The sequence below is a fragment of the Lynx canadensis genome, chromosome A1, assembly GCF_007474595.2.
Source record: "Lynx canadensis isolate LIC74 chromosome A1, mLynCan4.pri.v2, whole genome shotgun sequence".
NCBI lineage: Eukaryota > Metazoa > Chordata > Mammalia > Carnivora > Felidae > Lynx > Lynx canadensis.
The window spans coordinates 32,488,484-32,508,259 of record NC_044303.2 but is presented as its reverse complement, the minus strand read 5'-3'; the positions used below and the strand labels follow the sequence as shown (position 1 = coordinate 32,508,259).

The 19,776-nt window shown below is 34.9% G+C and overlaps 1 pseudogene; it reads right to left on the bottom strand.

The window, feature by feature from the left end:
* Positions 1-19,205, bottom strand: part of LOC115524276 — a 78,593-nt pseudogene extending 59,388 nt beyond the window's left edge.
* Positions 19,206-19,776: the final 571 nt, after the last annotated feature.

Below are 19,776 nucleotides of genomic sequence, written 5' to 3'. Positions count from 1 at the left end.
AACAGATTAGATAACTTGGGTGCAGTGGCCAAATTGCTAGTCACAAACTACCAAAACTGAACCCAAAAACATAGATAATCTAAACAGATTTATACAAAGTAAAAATATTGAACTAATAATTTTAAAAAATTCAACAAAATCAAGCACCAGATGGCTTCAATGGTAAAAATCAATGAAATTGATTCTCATTTAGAGAATTAATATCACAATTTCTTTCAAAATATAGAAGAGGAGTGAACACTTCCCAGCTCATTATATGAAGTCATTACTATGGTGATACCAAGAGTAGAAAATCCATCACAAGAAAACCACATCCCTTAAGGACAATAGGGCAACATCCCTTAAGAACATAGACATACAATCATCAACAAATTACAAACTTAACCCAACAACAATTAAAATGGGATATACACCATGACCAAGTGGTATTTCTCCTAGACAGGAGAGAGTCATTTACCATCCAAAAATCAATGTAATATACCATATTTATAGGATAAAGGATTAAAAAAAACATAATCATCTCAACAGACACAGCAAAATCATTTCACAAAAATCCAACACCTTTTAATGATTAACAACAACAACAACAACAAAAAAAAACAAACACTTAGACTGGGAATAAAAGGGAACCATCTTAACCTGACAAAACATCTACAAATAACCTATAACTAGCCTCGAGCTTAATGGTGAAAGATTAAATGATTTATACCTAAAATCAGGAACCAAACAAGGATGTATCCTATCTTGCCACCTATATTCAACAATAACATGGAAGTTTCAGGTAGGGAAATTAGGCAAAAACAGAATTAGAAAGCATCCATATTGGAAAGGAAGAAGTAAATTATCCCTATTTACAGATGACATGATCTTATATACTGAACACCATAATGAACATACCATAATTATTAGAACTAATAAACAAATTTAGCAATGTGACAGGATACAAGATTAATACAAACTTTACTGCATTTCTATCTACTAACAATAAAAAAAATCCAAAAGTCAAACTAAGAAAGCAATTTTACTTATAATAACATCTACAAGATTAAAATATGAAGAATAAATTTAACAAAAATATGTAAGATTGGTACACTGAAAACTATAAATCATTGAAAGAGACTTAAAAAGATCTAAATAAATGAAAGAGTTCATGTCCATGAACTGAATGAATGAACACTGTTAAGAGGATAATACTACCCAAATTGAGGTACAGATTCAACACTATACCTATTAAATCCCAGCTATTTTTTTTTTATTTTTAGCAAAATGGCAAGCTATACCTAAAATTCATATGGAAATGCAAAGCACCTAGAATAGTCAAAACACTCTTAAAAAGAACAAATTTAGATGACTCATCCTTCTTGGTTTCAAAACAAACTAAAAAGTTTCAGTAACTAAGACAATGCATTCTTACACGTAGACATAAGATCAACAAATTACAATTGGGAATCCAGCAGTAAACCCTAGATATACAGTCAGCTGATTTTCAACAAGGGTGCCAAGATAATTTAATAAGGAAATAATTGTCTTTTCAAGAAATTAGGTTGAATCAAATACATATCCATAGGCAAAACACTGAATTTAGACCCTGTTCTCACATGACACACAAAGATTACCTCAAAATGGATCATTTACTTTCATGTAATAGCTAAAAGAATAAAACTTCTAAAATAAAACACAGAAGTAACACTTTGTGATCTTTACAAACTTAGGCAGTAATTTCTTAGGTATGACACCAAAACCCAAGCAAAGAAATAATACACAGACTGGACTTCATCAAAATTAAAAAAAAAAAGTGTTTTAAAAGACATTATCAAGAAAGTAAAAAGACAACTCATGTATTAGAATATATTTGCAAATCATATACTTAACAAGATATTTTTCTACAGAATATATAAAGGACTCTTACAACTTAACAATAGATAAAAAATCCAATTAAAATACGAGCAAGTGATTTGAAGACATTTCCCCAAAGAAAAATATACAAATGGCCAATAAACACATGAACAGTTGCTCAACATAATTATCAGAGAAATGCAAATCAAAACCACAATGAGATGTCACTTTACACCCACTAGGTGGCTAAAAAAGATGACAGTAAAGAACAAATGTCGGTAAGAATGTGGAGAATTTGGAACCATCATATAAGTTCCTAGTGTGAATGCAAAATTGGTACAGACACTTTGTCAGTGTGTCAGAAAACAGTTTTTCAGTTCCCCAACATCTTGAATACAGTTACAAATGACCCAGCAATTCTACTCTTAGATTTATATCCAAAAGAAACAAAAACATATCCAGGCAAAAACCTGTACATGTACAAGTTTTTTTGTATGTGCAAAAGCACACAGCATTATTCATAACAGCTAAAAAAAGTGGAAACAAACTAAGTGCTCAACAACTGATGAATGGATTTTTTTTTAAATGTAGTATATTGATACAACGGAATATCGGCTGGAAATGAATAAAAGGGTTTATACACGCCACACCACAACACGGATAAAGCTTCAAGTATTATGTTAAGTCAAAGAAGACAGTTTAAAGGCCACATATTACATCATTTCATTTATATAAAGCATCTAGAATAGGAAAATCCATTGAAACTAAAAATAGATCCTAGTTCCTGGTGCTGGGTAGGAAAGAGGTGGGAATTTGGAATGGCATCTAATATGTACAAGGTTTTTTGTTTTTTATTTTGTTTTTTGTTTTTTGGTGGGGGGTGTTGAAAAACTGTTCTAGAATTACATTTTGGTGATATGTATTTTTTTTCCTGTGAATTCACAAAAACCACTGAACTGTTTACCCTAAATATGTGAATTTAATGGTATGTGAAACGTATCTCAACAAGGCTATAAAATAAAAGTAAAAACAAAAATTCCTTTGTTTTTTTTTTTAAAGGCAGTTTTGAAAAAGTTTCACTGATAGAGGCACTACATTATCACCTTAAACCCAAACAGTGTTACATAATCTCTCTCTCTCTCTCAGACTCAGTAAGCTCTTAGATTGTGGGTATCTCTGATAAACATAATCCTCAGACATTCCCTGTGTTCTAGTCCCAACCTGTTACCTCATCGTTATAAACAAGAAACATTCTTCTTTCCTTTTGGCCCTACACCCACCAACCTAATTATGAGACTTTTACCTGGTAGGTGGAATTACCAGTGTAAATGCTCTCCTTGTGATCTTGAAATTCCTGAGGCTATCCCTTTTCATAATGAGATAATAGCTATTTTGGTCACTGACTTGCCAATACCCTTGTGCCTAAACTAAGTCCAAACTGAGGACTTCAAGGAGGTGCTGACCACTTGAGGGGGGGAAAAAGTTTACTTTTTTGGGGGTTGGATTTTGGGTGCTGAATCCATTTATGTTCCTATTGACCCATGTAAACCTCTGGCCAACCTAACAAAATTAGCTCTTAAACCAGAAGGTAAAAGGAGACTAAAACCAACAGTCAAAATCCAAATAATGGAGAAGAACTCAACCTACCTTTACTAGATCTTAGAGTACTCCTATCCTCCCTATCAAAACCAGTAAGCAAGGATCTCTGTTTAGTTAGGAACTGAGAGCTATAAATAAATATAATAGTCTTAGTTTTTCATTGTATTATAGAGTTGAGATTTGTTTTACCTTCAGTACCTCCTGATTCTGCATATTTTGCAGTTGTTGATCTGTGTGCTGCTTTCTTTAGTGTCCCTCTAGAGTTAGATCAATATAGGCAATAATTGCCTTCTCCTGGAAAAAAAAAAAAAGCAAAAAGCAAAAAATACCTGGACTGTAATATCCCAAGGATTTAGTAAGGAACTTTACTGCTTTTCACAAGTCCTCAACTAAGACCTTAAGGAAACATTACATTTCCTTGTGATTCTACTCGTATTCAATATGTGTATGACTATTTTTGTGTGTTTTAAAGATAAGGAAAATTCTAAGATTGATTGTATATATCTACTTACTATTACAGTTTAGAAAGGGCAAAAGATTTCCAAAGAGTATTTAAATGTTTTCTTAAATAAAGTTTACCGCCAAGAGTATGATTTATTCCAAGGAGATAGATCTCTTATTCCTGAGTCACTACAACCATTCAAACTATCCCAGATCAATTAAAAAAAGAAAAAGATAAAGGAATTCCTGGATTTTATTGACTCCTCCCATCAAAGTACTAACCAGGTCCAACCCTGCTTAGTTTCCAGGATCAGACACTTTCAAGATAGACTTATTGACTTCTACAGGTAATAGGCCTTAACTTTTCTGAAATCACCAAAACACTATATGACTTAACCAAATTTATGGCAAGGGAGACTCTTCCCTGAAAACCTAAGAAGTGAAATATTTGTGTGTGTGTGTGTGTGTGTGTGTGTGTGTGTGTGTATGAAATTAGCTCTTCAACACTGATGTAGGCTTACTTAATTATCATGAACCTTTCTACTTATTCATTATGTCAGAGTTATGGACAAGCCCTCAACATTCTTGATTAATGTTTTGAGAATGACCACAGACAAGTAGGTAACTATAGACTCCTTCTTGACTCCCTGCCAAAGCCTATCCACTTTGTCTACAGGTAATAGTCATGACAGATAATTAAGCAAACGCTTCCGCCAATTTTATTTTAGCATCTCCTTTACACTTGATGATCCCTCGTGTTTTATAATGGTTGCTCAATAAAAATACACATTTCTTAGCAAACAGGCTTACTTCTATGAAATTCTATTATTTTCTATTCATCATTGTAATGTTTTTAATCCTGCCACTTTTATTTCATTACATAGAGAAGGGAAAATCATAATTGTCTAACCTCTTATTCATGAGCTATATTTCAGGGAGATTTATTGGAAAACCCTTTATAATATACAGACTTAATTTGGTTGATTATATTAAGACTTGGTTATATCTTGAGACCAAAACAGAAAAACACCCTTAGTATGTCCCCAATAGATTTGACTTTACCCCAAGAATATGACTTCCTGTCCGAGGCAGAGTCTACGCAGAAAGTAGAAATCAATGTTCTCACCACAGCTTGTCAGTTAGCTGGAGATAGGAGAATTAATGTAATGTATACAATAAGTTTTTGGGAATTGACCATAATTTTGGAATGCTTTAAAAAGAAGAGAGGGTTTTTGACCATATCTACGAGTAGCCAATACATTAAAGAACTTTTGTGCGCCCTCATGATTCACTAAAAGGTGGAATTAAGGGGATAACCTAAAAACTACAGAAAATGCCCATGATGTTCATTTTGCTAGACAGACTGCATTCACTAACATCCTGGTTACATACCCAAAGAGAAAAATCCTTTAAAAGTTTCAAAAGGCTATTGTACCAGAGTCATTGCACCAGAGTCAGAAACAAAGGTACTGGGAAAAATATGAATGCAGGCTACATGAGAATAATCTTCAAAGATGGCTGCTTAGGAGCACTGGGGTACCACAAATGAAAGCATGCAACTACACATGAAATTGTCTACCACAACAAGACTACTGTATTCAATCAACACTGGGGGGAACATCACTAAACTGAGTTTAGTGGCTCACCAACTGAGCCACTAAAATTTCTGAGGGTGTCTATAGTGTTTGTCTCATCTGTCACCAGCATAATTTTGGTAAAACTCTAAAGGTGAGTACAAGGTTCAAGAGCCCTCAGTCGGTTAAGTGTCTGACTTAGGCTCAGGTCTTTATCTCACAGTTTACCAGTTCAAGCCTTGCGTCAGGGTCTGTGCTGACAGCCCAGAGCCTGGAGCCTGCTTCAGATTGTGTGTGTGTGTGTGTGTGTGTGTGTGTGTGTGTGTGTGTGTCTGCCTTCCCCTGTTCACACTCTGTCTCTCTCTGTCTCTTTCTCTCTCTCAGAAATAAAATAAAAACATTAAAAAAATGTTTTTTAAAGGTTCAAGAGCCCAAACCTCAGCAACCCCCTGATTAGTTCTTTTTCACATAACTATCACCTGAATGGCTATTGTATATGTGTCTACAATTGTTTTCTTACTCTCAGAATTGAGTAACACACTTCTTGTTGCCTAAGAGTGTGATAATTACTTGAAAATATATATATATATGTATGATTTAATTTTATAAAAATAAATTTCATTCATTTAATTTTTCATAAGTAACAATGACTGTACTTTGTGTTACCAATCCAAGAAATCTCATTCAGTCTCTCTAGCATCCTTTAGTGACAGATGTACCCATTTTACTGAAGTGTCATATCAAAAATTTTACAAAGTTTTACAATTTTGAGAAAAGTAGAAATATCAAATGTAATTATGAAAGGAAAAGTAGCAAAACCCTCGGAGATTCTCCAACTTAGATGCATTTAAAGTATTACCACTGGATTGTGGTGCCTGGGTGCCTCAGTCAATTGATCGTCTGACTTTGTCTCAGGTCATGATGTCACGATTCATGGTTTCGAGCCCCATGTGGGGCTTGTTGTTATCGGCATGGAGCCCGCTTTGATCTTCTGTCCCCTTCTCTCTGTCCCTCCCCTGCTTACGCTCTCTCAAAAATAAATAATCACATAAATAAATAAATTAATTAATTAAAAAATTTTAATGATTATTTGCTATTGAGAGACAGAGGGAGACAGAGCATGAGCATGGGAGGGTCAGAGACCAGGGGAGACACAGAATCTGACGCAGGCTCCAGGCTCTGAGCCATCAGCACAAAGCCCAACTCAGGGGTTGAACTCATAAACTGCAATATCATGACCTGAGCCAAAGTTGAACGCTTAACCAACTGAGCCACTCAGGCACCCCAGTAAATAAACATTTTTTTAAAATGATTTTAAAAAATTGGGGCGCCTGGGTGGCTCAGTCGGTTAAGCGGCCGACTTCGGCTCAGGTCATGATCTCATGGTCCGTGAGTTCGAGCCCCGCATCAGGCTCTGTGCTGACAGCTCAGAGCCTGGAGCCTGCTTCTGTTTCTGTGTCTCCCTCTCTCTCTGCCCCTCCCCCATTCACGCTCTCTCTCTGCCTTTCAAAAATGAATAAATGTTAAAAAAATTTTTTTTAATTATTTAAAAAAATAAAAAAAAATAAGTATTACTCTCGATTAATGACAATGAGATCAGCTCCTTCTGGGTATCATCAATTCTCCCTTTATGTGATAGTAACAGGCAGCAACATGTGTTTGGATGTATCATCTCCATTTATAAACACCATATTATTGCAAAAACACATTGCTCGAATTACAGGTGACTTAGCAATGCACCCAGGGCTGTCATCAACAATTATGAGAGCCTTTCTTCACTTTGTTTCAAACGAAATTTTGCATTAATTAAAACCTAGAGATCTGCCTTGGAATCTGTTGGAAACTGGTCCACATCTCCCAATTAAAGAGGCATATAATATCCTTGAATCACTAGAAGACAATTCCTTCTGGAGTCTTCAAGTTGAGGATTATTAGGGAAACTCCAGAAGCCTATGACCTCTGTAAGGAGACAGATTCCACCCAACACTTTCCAGACCAAATCAACTACATGAGGTATAGATAGTCTTCACTGAAGATTCAGAAAACAAAACCAAGAGTCGTTACATTTTGATTTTCATTCTTTTGTTCTTCATTTTTTCTTTTTTTTAATGTATATTTATTTATTTTTGAGAGAGAGAGCGGGGGGGGGGACAGAGAGAGATGGAGAGAGGGAGAACCACAAGTGCTGACAGCACAGAACTAATATGGAGCTCGATCTCACAAATCATGAGATCATGACATGAGCCAAAACCAGGAGTCAGATGCTTAACAAACTGAGCCACGTAGGCACCCCGGTTCTTCATTTTTCTAGTAATCTTCTTTCCCTTTTGGTTGGCTTAAGGCTACTTTTAATTCTGTTAACTATAGAGTAAGTCTCTATTATTAACATTGTTACTTCTTTATACATTTTTTGTTATGAGTTCAATAGTTGACTACAGTTGGCTGGTGAACTGGCTAAATCATAACAATAAACTGTCGAATTTGTACACACAGTTTTTTGACAACCACTCAGCTTCTCTTAATACTGGTTATTTGTAAAGAGTCAGTTCATTTCCTGGTTAACTGGATTCAACCTACGTGGGACTTTTATAGATGACAAACACAACAGGACAGACATCCCAATGTCTAAGCATCTAAAAGACAAATTTTCATAGAAAAGTAGATTACTTTCTTCAATAAAATATGACTTGAAGACCTTATGTGGGAACTAGTTTTTAATTGAACTGTTAAGAAATAGAACTTGGAAGAAAAAAAGGAAACAGATGGTGTGTATTTGGAGTTTCTCAACTTCACAGATCTTACAAGGAAGACAAACTTCTCTTTTGCTTTAGATCTACCTAACGATCTCACCATTATAAGTTAATTTCTTGGCAGTGGACAATTCTAAAGGAGTCGTGCCATAACACTTTAACACTGTTTACACTGTTCAGAAATCCTACTGGAGTATCTTGGTCCTTAACAGATCATTATATGACTTTCTATGCCCGGTGTTATATTTGTGACACAAAAGCCATCTGCTGACTAAATACAAACTTGTTCAACTAATTCCTTCTTTCAAGATATTTACTGACATGGTTGATAGAGGGAGGTGGGTGGAGAATGAGCTAAATGCGTGTTTGGTATTAAGGAGGGCACTTGTTATGATGAGCACTGGATGTTATGTGTAAGTGATGAATCACTAAATTCTACTCCTGAAACCAGTATCACACTATATGTTAAGTAAATGCAATTTAAATTAAAATTTGGAAGTAAAAAAAAAAAAAATTTACTGACATGGCGACCAGGGTCCAATTTTTACCATCAGTTTACCCTCTTTGATAAAAAGATAATAGATAATAATTTAAGAAGAATAAAAAATGGGCTCTGAGTTGAGAGCCAACATCTTAATTATTCAAGGGAAATTTTTGATTGATTTCTTTTCTCCTTACACACTTTACCCACAAAGTAGGATCCCAGGCGCTGTGGATTAGAGAATATCAGAGTTAGATAATGCCAACCGGACTATAGAACCTGGGAGATTCATGAAGTTGGATAAGCAGTGGTTCAGAGGAAAATCAATTTAGATATAATTTTGGCCTTTCAGGGGAACAGAATGTTGTGCTTATATTCCCGCAATGTTCACTAGGATTTTCACTATTACAAAAAGACCTGCTAATCAAAGAAAATAATAAAAAAAAATAGATTATTTGGTGAATAATACCATATCTGGTGTTATGGTGTTATTCTACAGGATTTTTATTCTATTCTCCTGGTTTATTTCAGACACCCATGGCACCTGAGAAGTGGACTATAAATTCTGATGATAATCCTTCTCTCAGTTGACTATGTTGAAATTTTCAACTTGTGATCTTCAACATGTTCACTGCTGTACTGGACTATAATAGAATATATATATGTATATGTATATATATATACACACACACACATATATATATATACACATACACACATATATATACATATACATATATATCCATTATATAAATATATATTATATATAAATATATTAAATATACATTATATATAAATAATAGAACTACATATAGTTATATAGTCATATAGTGTATATATAATATATACAGTGTATATATACTATATACAGTATATATAGTATATACATAGTTATATATCATATATATTTATATGTAGCATATATATAGTCATATATATTTTTATATATAGGTATATATATAAATATAAATATACATAAGAAATAAATAAGAAAGGTTGGCACATATAGAGGTTTAAACAACCATTAACAGGAAACTTGAGAGTATGATACCTCATGTTGTCATTATCTGGATTAATCATACCCCTATATATTAATGATATATCATTTAGCTTAGGCTGAAAAATGACCACAAAGGAAGACAACGAGACCTCAAACCACCCTAAAACAAAGATTTTACTATTTACATTAATACAACATTGTTAGGGGCGTCTGGGTGGCTCAGTCAGTTAAGCAGCCAACTTCAGCCCAAGTCATGATCTCACAGTCCATGAGTTTGAACTCCATGTAGGGTTCTGTGCTGGCAGCTCAGAGCCTGGACCATACTTCAGATTCTGTGTCTTTCTCTCTCTGTCCCTCCTCTGCTCACACTCTAAATCAATCTCTCTCTTGCACTCTCTCTCTCTCAAAAATAAATTAATTAATTAAATAAAATAAACAGTAAAAAACAACTATATAAAAAAATACAGCATTGTTTTCCACTGTCTCTATTAATACAATTTTATTAATATAGTAAAGTCGTGTCCAAGATGGAAAATGTTGAGAGTAATTTTGGTATTCCTTTCGGTAATTATTCTTTTCTCCTAAAATGAACATCAAACTGTTCAACTCTGCAAACGATGTCATCAAACAATTATTTTCTTTTCAGGACTCTTTAAAGACATCAAAACAAAATCCTCACCTTGATGTGCCCCTTAGTTCTAAACCACTATAGTATGACCCCTTATACAGTCAAATACCTGGGTCGAAGACTTCAAAACCTCATAATACCAAATTTACTTTCCCTCTCTCTGAGATGCTATTAAGATCTTATAAAGCAGGGGCACCTGGGTGGCTCGGTCGGTTAAGTGTCCAACTTTAGCTCAGGTCATGATCTTGCAGTTCTTGAGTTTGAGCCCCACCTTGGGGTCTGTGCTAACAGTTCAGAGCCTGGAGCCAGCTTCAAATTCTGTGTCTCCCTCTCTCTGTCCCTCCCCTGCTCGCACTCTGTCTCTCTCTCTCTCTTTCTCTCTCTCAAAAATAAAGAAACTTATTTTTTTTTAATCTGATAAAGCAATTATTTCTTTTATTCTATAAGAATAAATTCAGTGCTTTCTTATCAACTTGTTATTTTGGCTGGCACTCAACATCACTTAGATTCAAGATCAAGATCAAGATAAACACATTCCTTATCACAGCTTATTTAGGATATATTACTATGTTGTTTTTTTACTAAGTTAGACCATTTGCCTTATATGTAGAGTAACAGAAGAGGAAAATAACATGAGTTGAGCACTTACTATGCATAAGATTTTATCCTAGGCACTGTTTAGCACATTCACTCTATACCTCACAAGTATCCCTATAACACAGTTAATATTTTACTCATTTTATAGATGAAGAAACTGAGGCTTAGGAACATTAAGTCAGTAGTTCAATGTAAGTCTGATGTGGAGAGTTGAAATTGCAACCTTTCATCTCTAAATTTCCATGGATCTATAATTTGAATTTCCTGAATAGAAAATAAATTAATAAATGTCCCTCAAAAGTGGTTTCTTATTCATCAGGAGAAAGAAAAATTGAGAAATCCTACAGAGAACACTGTTTTGAAGAGAGATTCTGTATGAAAAATAAAAAGTGCCAGGGTATGTTAGAAATATCAGCTGTTCTCCTTAGAATATGACATCCAAAGAGCCCTATTGGGAAGACTTCATATGTAAATCATTAGGATTCCACCTTCCAAGTCCATGGATATGATATATTTGAAATAGATAACTAATAGATAGATAGATAGATAGATAGATCGATCGATCGATACCATGAACCAATTTGGACATTTTTCTATGTCTATAATGGCAATTAGCCCAGTATTGGGTTAACTGGAAATATTCAACTTACATTTGTATTATATTAAACTTAAGCATGTTCAATATTTTAAAAATGTTTATTGGAAAATAATCTGAAATATAATTATTGACATATTTGATTCTTAAGGATAATCATAACTTCGAAGAAACGGATCCAGAAACAGTGTTTATTCTTCCAATATATCACATGATGAAATCCTTATTAATATGTCTCACCTTTACCCAATGTGAAAGTAAAAGACAGTTTTAAAAACTTAATTTTGAAGGATTTAGGGGGAGGTGGGAAACAACCATAGACTGAAAAGTAATTAAATTAAATGCACATTGCCCAAATAAAGATTATTTTTAATGACTTTTCCATATGATTAAGAACATAAGACATGAAACTAGGAAGTGATATATTGCCATAGGAATGTAAAGACTTATAGAAAATAACCAAATATAAGATAGTATTGATAGTTACATATGAACTGTAAATATTAAAACAGCATACACTTAAAAGTAGAATAAGCTTTCTCTACTGCCTCCTGGCAGACCACAGCCCTTGCAAATACTCCTCTAAAGTTTTTTTAACCAGAGAGAATTGAGTTGATCCCAAACACTGAACAGGGACAGCAGCTAACGAAATGTTCAACAGCCTAATTCAGTATTTCTCCAGAGTGTGCTTAAGTCAATACTGGCAAATCTCTCCTCCTTGACTCCCACTTCCTACAAGCCCTGCAGATCCCAAGCACATTTGGAGAAAAGTCAAAGTCTTCTTCTGTCAGTTGCCAACATAAATGGCTGTAGTTCAACTTGAAAGAGATTAGACTCTTCATGGCTAGAAGGCATCCAGAGACTGATACCTCCAAAATATTGAATTATCCATATTTATGTTATAAAATATTGATCTGTTAAATACTATTCACAGAGAAGCAACTTTTTGCATTTTCGGTGAACTTCCTCCAAGTTGACCATTGCAAAGAACATATAAAAATAAATGTTATACTGGAAATTTGTACCCTTCACCTATTATTGTCAATAATATTTAATAACATATGGTGATAGGTGGTAACTACACTTATTATGGCAAGCACAGCACAAGGTACAGAATTACCAAATCACTGTGTTGTACACATGAAATGAATATAACATTGTATGTAAATTAAACTTCAATTAAAAAATAAAAATTAAAAAGAATAAAAATAAATGTTAAAGCCTTATTTTTTTTACATTGAAGCGGCTTTCATATGCTAAGATATATGGTAAGAACCAAGCAAACAGATGGAATAAACAGTAGGCAGATAAAGTTTTTAAATCACATTTGATTAGCCTAAGTAATGCCATCTGACTTCCAGTTATGAAATTGTAGTAAATTACATATTCTTGATATATCCATATGAAATCTATTGGTAAAGAAAGGCAATAACATATTGAGCAATGAAATTTTCTTCCTGATTCTGTCAGTTCTATAGCATTTTGGTCTATACTTACTTCTCTTCTCCAGAGATTAAGTCCAACAATGCAAAATGTCTTACATGGCAACCCTCTGTTAAAAATATACTTAAGAAAATAATGCTAATGTGTTGGCATAAATCAACTCGACAGAGAGTAAAGAGTGAAACTCCCATATGGTTACACAGACAATAATAAAACCATACCATCTTAGGCATCCTTTCCAATGGTTCCAATCTGATTCTAATCATTAAAAGAAGCCCAGCCATAAATTTCATTTCTGCAATTCCAGTTGAAGATCAAAGTCGAAAGCAAGACTATCAATAGGGTGTGTGTTTCCAGTGTCATGTTTATTATTCTCTTTAAATTTAGTAGAAGTTGAATGAATGGCAGATTATATTTTAGGAGTAAACTATATGGTTTGTGTGCTATGCTGAAATAATATAGTGAAATTTTTTAGGATTTAAGAGTTACTTGAAGACTTCTTAATTCACATCTCTACATTATAATAATACCACACTTATTTTTTTAAAAAAATCTATAACTCACCTGAATATTTCCATCTTTATAAGATTCAAAGTCTTTAGCTTGACATTCAAGGCCGATTAACTTCGTCTCACCTTTACTCTTCAAACACAATTTTCAACATTATGTTTCATAAACCCATCAGTGAAAGAACCTGGGGATATTAATTTTTCAATTAATAAGGAATATGATTATCACAGGAGTTATATATGTGATTCACTGTATCTGGTCTTTGGGTTCGTGTACCATCCTACCAATCCAGAACGAATTAATTAATTAAGAAGTTACTTCTTCGAAGAAACTTATAATATCTTCACTTCCTAATGCCCACTTCACCACAAACAAAGCCCCACAAAACAAACCTGGGAATTACTGCATTAATTCTCTGAATTTCAAGTATTGCTTGTATATGTTTCTTTCACAGCACTTAAATATTCTATTAAACTTACTTGTTCATATATCCAAAGCCTCAATACACTATGAACTCCTTGAGATTTATATTTCTTTTATTCCTTGCATAACACTATATATTACAGATTTCCAGGAAAATTACTTCCTCTTTACTACTTAAACACTGAAATGGCGTTAAAATGTTATTTAAACTGAGATGATTATCAGCTACACATTTCCTACAAGTTTATATGTAGATATACATCTTTAATAGTATAACAGAGATAATTTTTAGTTTAGGCTACATATACTTATTCTAGGTCTGTCAGAAGCACTTTATTTTAATTGAATTTTTAGGAAACTTTTTTTCATATAAAGAGCAAGAGTTAATGTTCTCAGAGTTAGAAAAGGATAGAAGGAAGATTTATGAGGGATGAAAATAATCTGAGCTTATTATCTGGGTATTTTCATTTCTCCTGCAAAACCCTTTGGAGAAAGGACTACTAACAGTTTTCTACAATGCAGCCAGTTACCTTTTTATTTTTATTTTATTTTTATTTTTTTATTTTACTTAATCCAATTTCGTTAACATATAGTGTATGTAATAAAGGTTTCAGGAGTATAATTTAGTGATTCATCACTTACATATAAGACCCAATGCTCATCCCAACAAGTACCCTCTTAATGCCCATCACCCATTTAACCCATATTCCCATCCTAAACCCTTCCAGCAAACTTCAGTTTGTTCTCTGTAACTTAAGAGTCTCTTATGGTTTGTTTCTCTCTCTATCTCTCTCTCTCTTTTTATCTATTTTTCCTTCCCTCCCCCTATGTTCATCTCTTTTGTTTCTTGAATTCCACATGAGTGAAATCATATGATATTCACTGATTTATTTCACTTAGCATAATACACTCTAATTCCATCCACTTTGTTTCAAGATTTCATTATTTTTGATCACTGATTAATATTCCATATATATATGTATATGTATATATATATGTATATATACATATATATATACATATATGTGTGTGTGTGTGTATATATATATATATATATATATATATATATATATACCACTTCTTTATCCACTCAACAGTCAATGGACATTTGGGCTCTTTCCACAGTTTGGCTACTGTTCATAGTGCTGCTATAAACATTGCGGTGCATGTGCCCCTTTGAATCGGCACTTTTGTTTCCTTTGGATAATACCTAGTAGTGCAATTGCTGGGTCATAGGATAGTTCCATTTTTAATTTTTTGAAGAATCTCCATACTGTCTTTCAGAGTGCCTGCATAACTTTGCATTCCTACCAACAGTGCAAGAAGGTTCCCATTTCTCTATATCCTCGCCAACATCTGTTGTTGCCCAAGTTGTTAATGTTAGCCATTCTGACTGCGGTGAGGTGGTATCTCATTGTGGTTTTGATTTGTATTTCCCTGATGATGAGCAATGTTGAGTATCTTTTCATGTGTCTCTTAGACATCTGGATGTCTTCTTTGGAAAAGTGTATGTTCATGTATTTTGCTCATTTCTTCACTGGATATTTTGTTGTTTGGGTGTTGAGTTTGATAAGTTCTTTATAGATTTTGGATACTAACCATTTATCAGATATGTCATTTGCAAATATCTTCTCCCATTCCGTAGGCTGACTTTTAGTTTTGTTGATTGTTTCCTCTGCTGTGCAGAAGCTTTTTATCTTGATGAAGTCCTAAGAGTTCATTTTTACTTTTGTTTCCCTTGCCTCTAGAGACACTCCTAGAAAGAAGTTGTTGTGACCAAGCACAAAGAAATTGTTGCCTGTCTCTAGGATGTTGATGGTTTCCTGTCTTACATTTAGGTCTTTCATCCATTTTGAGATTATTTTTGTGTATGGTGTAAGAAAGTCCCATTTTGTTCTTTTGCATGTTGCTGTCCAGTTTTCCCAATACCATTTTTGAAGAGATTTTCTTTTTTCTTTAAGAAAATAATGTTTATTTATTTTTGAGAGAGAGAAAGAGACAGAGACAGAGCATGAACAGGGGAGAGGCAGAGAGAGAGGAAGAATCAGAATCTGAAGCCGGCTCCAGGCTCTGTGCTGTCAGGCAGAGCCTGATGCAGGCCTCGAATTCGAACTTCAAGATCATGACCTGAGCCAAAGTCTGACATTTAACCAACTGAGCCACCCAGCTTCCCCAAGACTATCTTGTTTCCACTGGATATTCTTTCCTGTTTTGTCAAAGATGAGTTGACCATACAATTAGGGGTCCATTTCTGGGTTCTCTATTTTGTTCCATTGATCTATGTGTCTCTTTTTGTGCCAGTACCATACTGTCTTGATGATTACAGCTTTGTAATACAGCTTGAAGTTTGGAATTGTGATGCCTCCAGCTTCGGTCTTCTTTTTCAACATCACTTTGGCTATTTGGGATCTTTCCTGGTTACATATAAAATTTAGGATTGTTCTAGCTCTAGAACAATCTAGAAGAATCTCTAGAAGAATGCTGGTTTTATTTTGATAGTGATTGCATTGAATGTTTAGATTGCTTTGGGCAGTATGGACATTTTAACGATATTTGTTCTTCCAGTTCATGAACATGGGATGTTTTTCCATTTCTTTGTGTCTTCTTCAATTTCTTTCATAAGCTTTCTATAGTTCTCAGCGTACAGTTCTTTTACCTCTTTGGTTTGTTTATTCCTAGGTATTTTATCATTTCCAGTGGCCATTTACATTCTTAAAGCACAAATTTGATCATGTCTATCACCAATTAGTTAAATCTCCTGGAAGTGAGACAAATAGTCAATAATACTTAATGATACTAAAAAACAATGTATGTAGAACACAATCTATCTGGTATAACAATCTATAAATAGATAGGTTTGGGAAAGAAAAAAAAAGCAAGGAAAAAAATAGGAGGAGCAAATACCAAAGATATAATACAAAATAATTTCACAGAAACAAAAGATGAAATTCTATAGCTGAAAAGAGATCAATGAGTTCACAGAACACACACACACACACACACACACACACACAAATGCACAAACAAAATTCAACATATGCACTGTGGCATTATAGAACACTAATAGAGCGATGATTATTAAAGCTTCTTGGAAGGAAAAATAAAAAATAAAAACAAACAAAATATCACCCAAATTACCTAAAACAAAACAGATTATAAATGATAATTAAATTGAAATTAGACTTCCCATCAGCAGCACCGATGCCAGAAAGCAGTTTAAAAAATAAACAAGACATTTTTTTTAAATTTTTTTTTTCAACGTTTATTTATTTTTGGGACAGAGAGAGACAGAGCATGAACGGGGGAGGAGCAGAGAGAGAGGGAGACACAGAATCGGAAACAGGCTCCAGGCTCTGAGCCATCAGCCCAGAGCCTGACGCGGGGCTCGAACTCCCGGACCGCGAGATCGTGACCTGGCTGAAGTCGGACGCTTAACCGACTGCGCCACCCAGGCGCCCCTTAAATCTTGTTTTTAATAATATTTGTGCATCAATTTCATAAAAACTAAAATACATTAATTTAAAATGAATATAAATACACATCAATACACATAACAATTAAAATTCTTTGGTGGCTTCAATTTGCCATCCAAACTTAATAGAAGTACCTAGCCTTTTATCACCTGATTCTTACAGATGTTCCCTCCTTATCATTTGTTGCCACTCACTTAAATTTCTAGTGAACAAATTGCTAAACAGACTGATGCAGCTTTGGTAGGAACTGGTTACACTAATGTCAGTTTCATCATTTTATTAAAGAGATTTCAACTCTTCTAAACCCCTTTGCTCCTTATATCTCCTTCCCATGGACACTTCTCACCTTATGTATTTAAATTCGTTAAAACTATTTAATCTCAGGTTGTTTCCTTGATTTGGTAGACTTTTATGTATCTCAAACCTTCATTTCATTTTTCCTTTGGCTTTTGAATCCGCTCTCATTCCCACTTTATGTTCTTTTCCTGAGGTTGCCTTCCATGGGTGAACATAACTTGTGCCATAACTTGTAATTGAGCCTGCAATGCTCTTTATAGCTCAGTTGTAAGCCTATCATAAGCAGGATGAAATCAAAAGAAGTTGTTGTGCCAACTTCTGAGTTAATTTGTTGTTAAGGACTAGTGATGTCATTTACCCATAAAAAAGTTTTTAAAGTAAGGAAAACTTTTAAGAGGTAAAGTAGTATATTTCTATCTTACTCAGAAATGCAACTGTATATTCATTTCAAATAAAAAGAATGTCATTGTCTTGTTCAGAGGTTATCTGGAATTTTTATTATTCAAAATGCTTTTTTTAAATACTGTTAAATATATTAACTGAGTTTTAAATGTATCAAGTGAACACATTAATTCCAGTTTAATGAAACTGCATCTTATACTTCTTAAATAAACTTTATGGAAAATATTTCATCTTGCTCAACCAACAAGTACAATTTGAAAACTGTTAGCTGTTAAAGAAACCTAGTATCCAACATAAAAACAAATGAGGTACTTTTCTTGAAACCAAATACACTGGGGAAGGAGTCAACATGGCAAACAAGTGGGGGGAGGGGGCAAAGATCCCTCTTTCCTCAAACACAATAGTATGGAAGCTAGAAGCCTTGGAATCCCAAGAATCTGGGCTACCAAGTGACTGAAACATCATCACCAGGAGTCCACGGGGGAACAGCTCGGCAGGCCATAAGTTCATGATTACAAATTGGGAGAGAGAAAATGAGCAGCATAGGCACGGAGGGAAGGTTTCTCCTTCTGTGGAGAGACAAAAGAAAGAAAAAGAGAGGCTGTGGAAGTGTAGGATTCTATTTGGACAAGAGAAAAACCTCTCTGGACCATGGACTAGGAAACAGAAAAAATGGAGAGAGAGCCAGTGTCTAGTTTGCAAACAACCTTAGGAGTGATGATACAGGGTTGCAGGACTTCCTCCAGACTGGGAAGTGCCGCCCTATGCACAGGTCTGGGGAGGAGGGGAGCCAGGCCCAGGCTTGGTAGTGAGCTAGCTCAGAGGTGCACGGGGAGAGCAGTCCCCTCCCTTGAGTTCTGTTTGAAGAAGGTATATAGTGTCTCCAAGGACAAAAGACCCTGCAAGTGCCCACCAGCCAGAGGCCCTTTGTCAGCTGAGCAGAGTGGCACTGCCCTGGAACCAGGGCGTTTGGAGCAGGATCCTTTAAGACATTGGGGTTTGAATCCCAGCCAAGCACTTGGCAGTTGCAGTGGGCTGTGGAGTGGTACAAACTGGCCCGCTTGCACCCTTGGGGCACTGTGAGGATGGCCTGAACAGAGTGGTTTGGGACACCCAGTCTGGGAAGGAGTGACAGGGGTGTCACGATTTCTCTCATCATCACCAACCCAGTGGGGCTACAGGGAATAGGACAGTGGGCTCCCAATGAAGGTAGGAACTGCTTACACCAAACCCCACCCTGTACGTGTCTAGTAACTGCCTATCTACCAGAGCGAGCTTGATTCACCAAACAAGAGGGCCCCTCCTCCAGAACAGGACAGTGACCAGTTCCAAGGCACCATCAGATACAGGTCCACCGGTTTTGCATTTTCTGATTTGGTTTTTGGTCAATTATTGTTATATTCTTTCTTTTCTTCCTCTTATATCTTCCCTTCTCTATTCTGGTTATTGGTTTGTTTAAGCAGACATTTTTTAATCTATTATTTTTACACTTCTTCTGTATCTCTTTCTTCTTTATTTCCCTCTTTCTCTCTCTCTCTCTGGATTAAGCCGTATAGCTTCTCTGATTCTCTGCCTGATCAATTTTTTTCTTTTTATTTCCTTTTTCCCTGCCCCTATCATTTCTCTTTTTGTATGGGATAAGCCTTCTTCTACCGCTACCCCCTTTTAAAGTTTTTCCAGGATTACTTCAATGAAGAAATCAAAGCATACCTAATAGAAGGTCCAAA